The 12,265-nt window shown below is 41.7% G+C and overlaps 1 long non-coding RNA gene across 1 annotated transcript in view; it reads right to left on the bottom strand.

The window, feature by feature from the left end:
• The window catches only part of LOC111825942, a 30,402-nt gene that overhangs the window by 17,836 nt on the left and 301 nt on the right, over nt 1–12,265 (bottom strand). The gene's annotated exons all lie outside the window — the stretch shown is intronic.

The following is a 12,265-nucleotide window of genomic DNA, read 5'->3' as shown; positions in this document are numbered from 1 at the left end:
AAACTCAGGTAGGCCCCGATTGGGGGGTGTGGGGCGCTGCCCCCTGTCACGACAAGAGCAGGGCCATTCAGGGGGTTGAGGAAGCTCCCCATTGTCACGCACAAGAGTAGGGCCGATAGGGAAGTTTGGGCACCGCCCCCCTGTCACACACAGAACAGGGCGGATCAGGGGGTTGGGGCCGCTGCACCTTGTCCCACTCAGGGGCAGGCCCGAGGGGAGAGGTATGTGTCTCTACCCTTGTCACACACAGAGCAGGGCCCGTGGGGGGGGGGGGGCGGTTGGTGCGCTGCACCCTGTCACACACAGAGCCGCAGGGCAATCAGGGGGTTGGTGCACTGCCCCTGGTCACACACAGAGCCGCAGGGCAATCAGGGGATTGGGGAGCTCCCCCCTATCAGGCACAGAGCAGGGCTGATCAGGGGGTTGGGGCGCCTTCCCCTGTCACACACACAGCCACAGGGCGATCAGGGGGTTTGGGTGCTGCCCCCTATCACACTGATCCCGGTGCCGGGAGCCTCGCTGCTCCGCTGATCCCGGTGCCGGGAGGCATATTACCCTTTTACTATATAGGATAGAGGCCTGGTGCACGGGTAGGGGCCAGCTGGTTTGCCCTGAAGGGTGTCCTGGATCAGGGTGGGGGTCCCCACTGGGGTGCCTGGCCAGGCTGGCTGAGGGGCTGAGGGCTGTTTTCCGGCTGGCGGGTGACTAAAAGCTCCCAACCGCTCCTTGTTTTCTTTTTTTTTTCTTTTTTTATTCTGGGCCAGCTTTAGCTCTGAGGCCTCGCTGCTGAAAACATCAATACAATGTTGCGGTCTGGGGCTGTTTAGCTTATTTGCAACATTGTAATAGTTGCTTAGAGTTGCAGCTGAGAGGCCTGCAAGTTAGGCGGGGAACGTTGGAGTCTGCAGTCCCTGGAGGAAGCAAGCCTCCCTACTCGCTTCAGTGCGTGGCTGCCGGCCGCCATCTTGGCTGACAGTTAATTTGCATAAGGATATGCTGATTAGCCAATGGGAAGGGTAGCGGTCGTACGCTAATTACCATGTTTCTCTTTTATTAGTGTAGATTATGTATACCTAGACTGATTTAGGGTGAGCCAAACATCATCAAGGCTAACATACAAAAATAGTTAAAATGTCAAAAACTCCATCTAAAACTTCAATCATCTTAAGACCAAATTGATGAGTCTTCAAGTAAGCCTAGTCATCAAGTATCAACTGCAATTCTGTAGGGGGGTATTATGGAAAATACAAGGCATTAAGCTTGTGTAAATCAAAATGGGAGCGTGCAAATAATACAATATTTGTTATTAAAAATACAGCACATTTAAAAGTATTGCACATTTTTTTCATGTAAAGCACATATTCAAATGAGACTTTATTTTAAAAAATATAAAAATATTGGAAGGCTGAAGTGGAGAAAAATTGGTCTGAGAACAGTTTACAATCTGGTGTGTTTTTTTTTAATGATTTTATTGATTTTAGAGAGAAAGGAAGGGAGGGAGATAGAAGCATCAATGAGAGAGAGACATCAATCAGCTGCCTCCTGCTAGCTCCCTACTGTGGGTTGAGCCTGCAACCTGGGCATTTGCCCTGACCTGGAATCGAACCAGGGACCTTGGTTCATGGGTCAATGCTCAAACATTGAGCTACAACCAGCCATGCTACAATCTGTTTCTAATTGTCCCAGATATGCAGGCAGTATTATGACTATTAGAATCACTAAAATGTTGCCAGGCTATCCTCCCCATGCAGACTCATAATTTGGATGTGAGTGCCAGGAAACTAATAAGGCTGAATTGTACAGCACATAATGTTTGTTAGTACATCATGACCCTAGAGGAGAGGATGGAGGTCAGGAAGTTAAGGAAGATGTTACATGGGGAGAAAAATGTCTTATGTAAACTTCAGTTAAAATATGCCCCTTTGTCCTGGCCACATAGCTCACTTGGTTAGAGCATCATCCTGATGCATCAAGATTGCTGGTTCAATCTCAAGTCAGGGCACATAAAAAAAATAAAAGAATCAATCAATAAGTGATACAACACATTGATGTTTCTCTCTCTTTCTCTCTCCCTTCCTCTCTCTAAAATACAAAATCATTTTTTTAATTGCCCCTTTGAACTGGGCATAAACCACCCAGATCCCAGCTTCCTTGGTTCGTTAGGCATCTGCTCATCTATTAAATATTCCAAGATTATGTGATCTAGACTAGCCCTTTGCCCTTTATTTTCCCAATCCCCAAATTACCAGAAATGTTCTTTTTCCTCTTTCTCTCTCTCTCTCTCTCTCTCTCTCTCTCTCTCTCTCTCTCTCTCTCTCTCTCCATTTTACTCTGGAAGTTTCAGCTGACATATTTTCAAACTCAGTGATTCTTTCTCCTATCCATCAAATAGTTTTCATATCCCCGCTTACATTATTTGTCTCTTCTTGCATGTAGTCTACTTTTTCTATTAAATCCCTTAAATGTTAATTGTAGTGATTTTTAAATAATTCCAAAATCTGTATCATATCTACATTTCTGATGCTTGTTTTTCCAGACTGTACATCTTTTCACCTTTTAGCATGTCTTGTGATTTAAAGCCAGACATGACATTCTGGGCAATTAGAACTAAGATAAATAGACTTTTCATGTGAGGTTTGGGCTGTGTTTAATGTTTATTTTATCTGTATATGCCAGATAGTTCAAATTCCTCTAGTTGCAGTGTTTTTGTCTCTCCTGATGTCTTTGGGACTTCTTAACAATTCCTCCTTAGATGAAATTTGAATGTCACAACTCTCTCAGTTACAATCTATTGTTATTATATGGGGGCGGGTCCATTGATATGGTGGTGGGGGTCGGAAGTGCTCTATTTCCTTATGATTAACTCTCAGGATCTTAATGGCTGGTGTCCCTAGGCTGGGATCCCCATGGGTGCTACTTAGCTTCAGGGAATCTGGAGGGGCTGGCATGAAGTTTCCCTTAGGTAGAGTGGGGCCCTGGTAAAATCTTCCCCACAGAGTAGGATTTTGTTATGGAGAAGACTTGGGTGTGTTTCACCAGGACTTTTTCCCTCTCCCCTGCCAGCGTCCCAAGGAGATTCTCCTTGGTTCTCCAGAGTGCCTGGAGGTAAAACCCTACCAATTTCTCTCTCGCATGCAGGTCCATACTCTGCCTCCAGCAATTCATCAGAATTACCATTTAAGTGTTTCTCCCAGTTTAATCCCAGTGATTTCTGTTCCAGGTAAGCCAATCTTGGCTGTGACTCTTCAGGTTTTCCTTTCTCTCAAGATTGTGGAGTGGTGCCTAGACCTGAGACCTCATGGATTTTTTTTTCAGTTTGTTCAGGTTTTGTCTTGTTGTGAGGACAGTCATAACTTCCAAGCTCTTCCTATGTCAAAGTTGAAGCTGTAAGTCTCCACCCATTTTCTGGTGTGTCTTTCTACCACTTTCCTATCTTGAGAGCTGCTGGCTCCCTCTCCAGCACTAGCAGGGCCTGTCCCTGGACGTGGCCTCTGACCGCTCTATGTTGCACCACTGCCACAAGAACACACTCATCTTGAAGGAAGGTAAGAGGCAGAGAATTATACCATCAATATTTGTATTTTTTAAGTAAACAGTTAATAAATGAGTGTTATGTGATTTTAAAAAATAAATCATTATCTAACAACCCTAGCAAGATGTCCAAAAAAAAACTAGAAATAAAAAATTAAAAACAAAAATATTTCAAAAGCAATTATTTTACAGGTAAATAAACGGTATTCAAGTGTATAGAGAATTTGAAATAAAATGATCTGGAAGATGTTCTTTAAAACTCACAATTTCTGAAATACAAAGCAAAATAATTTGCATTCTGACAATGAGCTCCAATAAAGGAGATTATGCATGTATATATGCATGTGTGTTCCAGGAACCCTTATTAAGATTTTAATTTGCTGTCAAGGACAACTTGTCATATGAAGAGGAAACTATTTTATGATTCATTTGCCAAGTGTGACCGTGACAACTGAGATTAATTTAATCTGGGCTTTTATGCATTAGTATTCAAAAGGATGCTAATGCAGAGAAAAGAACTTGGTTTTGTTTTATTTTTATAATGAAAGAAATGTTTTCTGTGTTCTCTTTTTTGACAATTACAATAAGCTAGTGGGTTAAATGGTTTTATAGTTAAACACAAATATGGATTAGGAATGGAAGATATTTTCAAGATGTATCTCTGTCCTTTAGACAAGTGCTTGAATGACATTCAATCATAAAAAGCAAAGGCTGTAACATTTACCCTAGAAAAGAAATGTTTACCTCAAGCAGCAATTGACATTTCTAGCTGATTGCATGAATGTCAAGCACTGTTTCAAATCATTTTCCCACATCAGTCCTGGTATCTTGCCCTTGGGCCTCAATAAACCTTGATTGGTGGGTTACCTTCACTTCCTAGAAATTCATATTCATATTAGTAACAAGATTGACAGATGTTTTCAGAACTTAAAATTAGCCTGCAGGAACCATGGGACCAAGGGAAAAGCTGCAGATGTTGGGGGGCTGTTCTGTGAGTTCTAACCCTTCCTACTGAAACCATGAGGCCTCCAGTACCACAACCAGGCAGAGTCCCCATCTTCAACGATAACCTCTGACCCTGAGTGAGCACCTGATCACCACTGAGCACTAGGATTACTATTGTGACTCCCCTTCATGGTTTGTTCCTGAACTTCTGCTCTGGGTTTGATAGAGGATGTCCCACTCTGCCCTCACCTTCACAAGCTCTCTTAGCTGGCTTAACTTGGCTACCTGCACTGGGCTTTCATCGTTCATGGAAAAACATAATGAAAAATGCTCAAGCTGGGAGAAGTGATTTCTGTGCTGAAGAGAACTAGTTTTTAATCCTATGTCATTATCCAAGTCTATTAAATGGGACAATTTCAATTATTTTTGATTACCTCAGTTTCTCATTTATGAAATAAGGGGTTGAACTATATGATTTTAGAGGTTCCTAATAGTGTGTAGTTCTTAGATAAAATTACCAAGGCTTTCTTGCATATAGTTAGAAATAAATGATGCTACTGCATGATTTGAATATCTTGTGTAATCTTTAAATCCCACCTCATGAATCAGTTATATTAGCAAATGTATCAATGCAACAAAAATGTAATCTGTAGGCTACAAATCAAATTGGCTAAAGCTGTAAAGGAAAGTAATCCTATATAATAAAGAGGTAATATGCAAATTGACCATCATGCCCTCATACAAGATGGCCACGCCCATGTCATCACAAGATGGCTGCCACAAGATGGCCAGCAGGGGAGGGCACTTGTGGGTGATCAAGCCAGCAGAGAAGGGCAGTTAGGGGCAACCAGGCCAGCAGGGGAGGGCAGTTGGGGGTGACCGGGCCTGCAGGGGAGGGAGCGCAGTTGGGGGAACCAGGCCTGCAGGGGAGGGCAGTTGGGGGAAATCGGGCCAGCAGATGTTGATCAGGATGGCAGGGGAGTGGTTAGGGGGTGATCAGGCTGGCAGGCAGAAGTGGTTAGAGGCAATCAGGCAGGCAGGGAGGTGAGCGGTTGGGAGCCAGCAGTCCCGGATTGTGAGAGGGATGTCCAACTGCCGGTTTAGGGATCAGGCCTAAATCAGCAGTCGGACATCCCTTGAGGGGGTCCCAGATTGAAGAGGGTGCAGGCTGGGTTGAGGGACAACCCCCCAGTGCACGAATTTCATGCACTGGGCCTCTAGTGGACATATAAGGTCTGAAGAAATTCAGGCTTCCAACTCAGTTGCTCCAGAGCCCTATTCTGCATGTTCTATTTTGCAGGATCTGATCCCCTTTGTGCTTGGGCTTCAATCAGGCTGACTTCCAATCTACTTGCTGGCACCCAAGCCTACTGCCCAGTTTTCCTCACCAAATAGGAGTAACTGCCCAGATCCCTAAAATAATGTGTTTGAGTGAGGCTGGGGGCAGGGCAGGATTGCACTGAGGAGCTCAGACCAGCAGGGGAGTCTGGAACCAAACAATTTTGAGGGGTGGGGAAATCCCATAACAAAAATCTAGGTCAGCCGTGGGCAAACTACGGCCCACGGGCCGGATCCGGCCCATTTGAAATGAATAAAACTAAAAAAAAAAAAAAAGACCATACCCTTTTATGTAATTATGTTTACTTTGAATTTATATTAGTTCACACAAACACTCCATCCATGCTTTTGTTCTGGCCCTCCGGTCCAGTTTAAGAACCCATTGTGGCCCTCGAGTCAAAAAGTTTGCCCACCCCTGATCTAGGTGCATTTATGAAGAAAGAGGGAAGTAGAGAATAAGTAGGCCCAAACAACACAGTTGTCAGAGTAGATAAGCCTTGGAAAGTGATTCCTTTAAAAGCAGAGAAATAATAAGTGTGCATTGAGGATACTCAAAACTACACCTTAATTTATAACATCTATCTTCAAATTCACATGCAAATCTAAAATTGAATGTTACAACTTTCCGTGTAGCTGTCCCATTATTTCTTCAACACAACACATGTACAAGAGCAGTGCACACAGGCCTTTTCCATACACACCAGCCTACAGAACACTCTGTTTCTTTGTTTGGAAGGGAAAGGGGGTGGGGTGGGCTACAATGGTTCCTAAAATCAGAACTTACCTAACTACCTAGTAAACTGAAGCTCAAAATAAACAGAATAGAAGATAAAGTGGGTGATGTAGACAGAGTACTCACGACAATAAAATATTTTTAGCTGAGCATTTAAGTCAGATTTTGAAAAAACTGAAGTTATCCCAGATGAATTCTCTTTATATAATACTAGAGGCCCGGGGCACAAAATTTGTGCAGAGGGGTGGGGCCTCAGCCTGGCCTGCACCCTCTCTAATCCGGGACCCCTCGGAGGATGTCCAACATGCCTCTCACAATCTGGGACTGCTGGCTCCTAAAACTGCTCACCTGCCTGATTGCCCCTAACCCCTCTGCCTGCCTGCCTGATCATCCCTAACCACCTCTGCATGCCTGATTGCCCCTAACCACCTCTGCCTGCCTACCTGATTGCCCCTAACTGCTCCCCTGACAACCTGACCACCACTGACTGCTCCCCCTGCTGGCCTGATCACCCCTAACCACCTCTGCCTTGGCCCTGCACACAGGACCCAGGCTTCCCTCCCTCTGGCTGGCTGCAGGCACCCAGGATCCAGGCTGGCCATAGCCGCAGGCATCCAGGGACGGGCGGCTTCGCCCAGGCCACAGCTGCTGGCGCCAGGGACTTGGGGTGGGAAGGCTTCAGCTTCTCCCGGGCTGCAGCCACAGCCATTGGCACCCGGGACTGCAGACAGGTGGCTTCGCCCGGGCCCAGCTTTATCAGGAAGGACGTTCGGAAGACGTCTGGTCTAATTAGGATAGTACCCTTTTATTAGTATAGATGATGAACTGATAAGAGTTGAAGAAAGATACTCCAATGCATGGCTGACTAAAACACAGAATAAAAATTAGCAAATACACATAAATGTATTCAAGGTACAAATTCTGGAACTACACATTTGTCACAGAAGTATGCACCGAGAGAGTGCCTGGTGCATAAAGTGCCCTAGAGCCAGCAGCTCTCAGTCTCTTAAGTTACTAAGTCTCCCATCATCTCAGGGATAGTACTTGCTATTCTAATAATTAATAAAATGTCTACACCACATACAAATACATGGAATGTGTTCACATGTTAGCAATAGTCCATCAAACAATTACAAGAGCCCTGGCTCGGTGGCTCAGTTGGTTGGAGCATCGTTTGCAGGTTCAGCAAAGTTTTCGGGTTCAATCCCCAATCAGGGCACATACCTAAGTTGTGGGTTTGATCCCTAGTCAGGGAGTGTTTGGGAGGAAACTGATTGGCATTTCTCTCCCACATCAATGTTTCTATCTATCTCTCCCTTCCTCTCTCTCTAAAAATCAATAAAAACATATCTTCATCTGAGGATTAAAAAATTAAAAAAAATGACAAGAGTGTTTGTAGAGTTGGTATTATATTTATTTCTGTTTACAGTTAATGAAATTGAGGTTCAAACAAGGACATATGATATGGCCATAATCACTAGGGTTCAGAAGTTTTGAAGCCTTAATTCCAACAGTTTTTGACACTAAATTTTGTGGGTTTGTCATGGTATATGTAAAAACATTGTTGCCACACAACTAAGTCACGTTTTCTGACAACTTCTGTGGTAATGAATATTTTAATCCCCAGTTGCCTGATTTGTCTTTCTTTCATTTAATTCCAAATTCTTTGGAAAGGCTCGGTCATCTTCAACTCGAATCCTCACCACTTGGGAATTGCACATCTTACTTTGAAAAGAACTATTTGCCCTAAGAAAATAATTTAATATAGCATTTGGTTTTCATAGTTATTTGGCTAAGCTTCTGACATGACCATGATTTGCCTGTCAACATTTTTGAATCATTCTAACTGAAGGAAAAAGTCTTTAGAGACAGATAATCTCAAAACATGAAATTGAAATTTTGATATTTTGCATAGTCAGAAAGACTTGTTCTGCTTAGAAAGTGTTTTCTCTGTAGCACAGATGTGCTTTTCAAAGCCTTGGAATTTCCTCTTTCAAAAATATGTTGAGCCAACTGAATTTTTCAAGGAAATAATTTATATCCTGAATTTGGTCTGCTGAAAAGCATGCAAGAATTGCAATCATGCTCTTTGTAAATGTTTTTAAGTTTTCCTGGAGTTTATCATGTGAGGATGAACTAAAGAGACTGTAATCCTAGGATTCATGTAGACTTTGATTTTTAAAAGAATGATAAAGTGCACCAAAGTTTAAAAAAATGTGCCAACATGTATATTACCATTAATCCTCAGAATTTGAAAAGCTCAATTTGTACTATTTTAAGTCCTTATTGGTCATTATCAGCAATGTGCTTACCATTAAAAGATTTCTAGCAAAATAAAGATTGAGAGTGGGTAAATGTGTTACAATGGTAACAATGTCCCTTTATGTGTTTATAGTAGCCATACCATTTGCATTGCTACCAGCCAAGGGTAAGAGTTCCATTTGCTCAGCAGTTTTGCCAACACTTTCTGTGGCCAGTCTTTTTCGTTGTTGTTCATTCAGATATGCAGGGGTATCTCATTGTGTTCTAATTTGAATTTCTCTAATGATTAGAGTTGTTGAGCATCTTTTTATGTGCTTATTTGCTATTTAAATATCCTATTTGGTGAAGTGTGTGTTCAAATCTTTCAGCCAACTTTTTTTTAAAATTGCTCCTGCTTCTTCCCCATTGAATTTTGAGAGTATTATGTATTCTGAATGCTAATTACTTATTTGATATATGTGTTAGGTCGGAGAGAGCCCAGGATCAGATACATACAGACATGGGATGAGACAATGGACTTCCTCTGGAATTTCTCACAGATCTGGGATTTCTCACAGGTCAACGTGCCAGACACAGATACCAGCTTCTTCTCCCTGAATCCACATACTCCCCTGCAGCTGAAGCCTCCTCAACTGAATACCTCAGCTCATGTCCCCGCCCCTCACCCAACCGCAGTATAAAAAAAGCGCCCCCCTCCATGTTGGCGTGAATCCACGTGCCCTGTCTTTGGGGGTACGTGGGTCTCCCGGGGACGCAGAATAAACTTTCCTTTCCTTTCTTTTCTGATTCACTGGACTCTATTTCTTGCGCCGCCTCCTGAGCCACCTAACCTAACAATATGTTTTGCTGAGATTTTCTTAGTTTATTGCTTGTCTTTTCATTTTAATAGTATCTTTCGAAAACTCAGAAGCTTTTTTTATTTTTATTTTTAAAAATTATTTTATTTTTTTCCGTCACCTTTATTTAAATTATTTATTAATTTATTTAAGAGTAGTGATTTGGTGTTATGCCTAAGAAATCTTTTCTGAACTCAAAATCACAAAGTTTTTCTCCTGTTTACTTCTAGAAATTTGATGCATTTTAACATTTTGAGTTAATTTTTGTCTACATTGCAAAGTAGGGGACAAAGTTCAGTATTTTTACATATGGAAGCCCCCTGGACCATTTGTTGAAAACACTGTTTTTTTTCCGCAACTGAATTACCTTTACAACTTTGTAGAAAATCAATCAACAACATTTAGTGGCTCTCTCTCTGGACTTTTCTCTGTTCTTTGATTCATGTGCCCATCCTTTTGCTAATACCACACTGACATGTCTACCTCAGCTTCGTAATAAGCCTTGGAAGCAGGTAGTAGGGAGCCACCAATTTTGTTCTCCCTTTTTAAAAATGGCTTGGGCTATTCTGCTTCTTTGAGTTTGCCATTAAAATTGTGGAAATAGATTGTCAATTCTTATCTTAAAATCCAATGTGATTTTGATTCAAACTGTATTTTAAAATCTATTCATTGATTCTTGGAGAATTGACATTATCACATTATTGAGTTGTCCAATTCATGAAAAGAGCACACTACTATGTTCATTAATGTCTCCTTTAATTGGCGCTTCTCTCGTGTTTTGTGGGGTCCACACACAGATTATGCACATATTCTGTTAGATTGATCCATAATTATTTCAAGGGTTTTGGTACTACTGAAAATGGTCTATATATCAATTTTAATTTTCAATTGTTCTGACGTGCACTTGATTTTAAAATATTGATTTGCTAATCTCACTTATCTGTTTTTAATAGCTTTTTTGTAGATTCCTTTGGGTCTTTCTACTTAGACAATTAAGTTGTCTGTCAATAAAGACAGCATTTTTTATTTTCAAGCTGTATTTATTATGTATTTCTTCTTCTATTATTGCACTACCTACAATGACTAATAAAAGTATTTATTGGGGGCATTGCTGTCTTGTTCCGATTTTAGGAAGAAAGCATTCAGTCTTTCACCAATAAATATGTTAGTGTAGGTATTTTGTACATCTATTTCATTAGGTTGAGGAAGACTTCTTTTATTGCATGAATATTGAACTGTGTCAATTTTTTTTTCTGCATCTAGTGAAATGACCATATCCTTTCCCTACAAATGGTTTATTATACTGATTGATTTCTGACTATTGAACCAGTCTTCCATTTCCAGAATAAACGCCACATTTTTCCATTTTTACATATTGCTGGATTCACTTGGTGAATACTTTTTAAGGATATTTATGTTTATAATTATGAAGGCTATTGCTCTGTCCTTTTATTTTCTTATGATGACTTTGGTTGTGGTTTTTGGGTAATGCTGTCTTCATAAAATGAACTAGGAAGTATCCCCAAAACTTCATTGTAGAAGAAATTCTGTAAAATATTTATTTCTTCCTTAAATATTTGGTAGAATTCACCAGTGAAACTTTCTAAGTCTGGAGTTTCCTTTGAAGAATTTTAACTACAAATTTAATGACTGTAGTTATGTATTTCTTCCTCAGTGAGTTGGTAGCTTACCATTTTTTCTTTCTCTGTGGGTTTTTCTCAAACCCTATCAGTTGAATTCAGGTGTTTCTCACCATCATGGTAACACAGATCAAGAATTTAACACCTGTGCATTAGGGGCTATAATAGCCACAGGAGGTTGTGATGTCTACCTTGCTACTCAAAGGTGGCAGGAGAAGCTAGCCTGTGAATGGCTGGAGCAACCAGGGGCATTTTCCTCCTTTGGCACCCCCTCCCATGCATATGGACTCAGGGACTTTGCTTTTGCCCTTAGCACTTTTGGCCACCCCTACACCCAGTACTGCTCTCCCCACAGGACACAGTAGAATGGTGATTTGGGCCTCTGCACCCAACAGCAGTAAAGTTTGAGCTCCTCCTAGAGTGAGCTGCTTATACCTACATGCCCAGGCTTTCCTAATTTTTCCAATGGAAGTTCAGGATCCCAGGAACCACTTCAATCCCAGCAAATTGGATGGCTGGTCACCTTCATTCCTATCCCACTGAACTGGCCTCCTTCACTGAACTTTTTTCTAAAGCAGCTGAAGCAGGAACTGAGGGGAAGGGGCCTTAGGGACCTGCAGGGAAAAGTGAGGCTTCTCAACATGAATCAATGCTGCCTGTTCCTCTCAATAAACAAACTCTCCAGGGCCCTCCAGGGGATAGTACTGAACTTTGCCTGCCTGTCTGAGAAAGTGCACCAAAGTTTAAAAAAAAAATGTGCCAACATGTACATTATCATTAACCCTCAGAATTTGAAAAGCTCAATTTGTACTATTTTAAGTCCTTATTAGTCATCATCAGCAATGTGCTTACCATTAAAAGATTTCTAGCAAAAGAAAGATTGCGAGTGGGTGGCCTGCTCTTGTAACACACACACAACCAGCTCACTCTAGGAGGAGCTTAAACTTTACTGCTATTGGGTGCAGAGGCCCAAATCACCA

Source organism: Myotis lucifugus, unplaced genomic scaffold, assembly GCF_000147115.1.
Source record: "Myotis lucifugus unplaced genomic scaffold, Myoluc2.0 scaffold_47, whole genome shotgun sequence".
Taxonomy (NCBI): domain Eukaryota; kingdom Metazoa; phylum Chordata; class Mammalia; order Chiroptera; family Vespertilionidae; genus Myotis; species Myotis lucifugus.
Note: the sequence above shows the minus strand (reverse complement) of the source record. Positions and strands in the feature narration are given on the sequence as shown.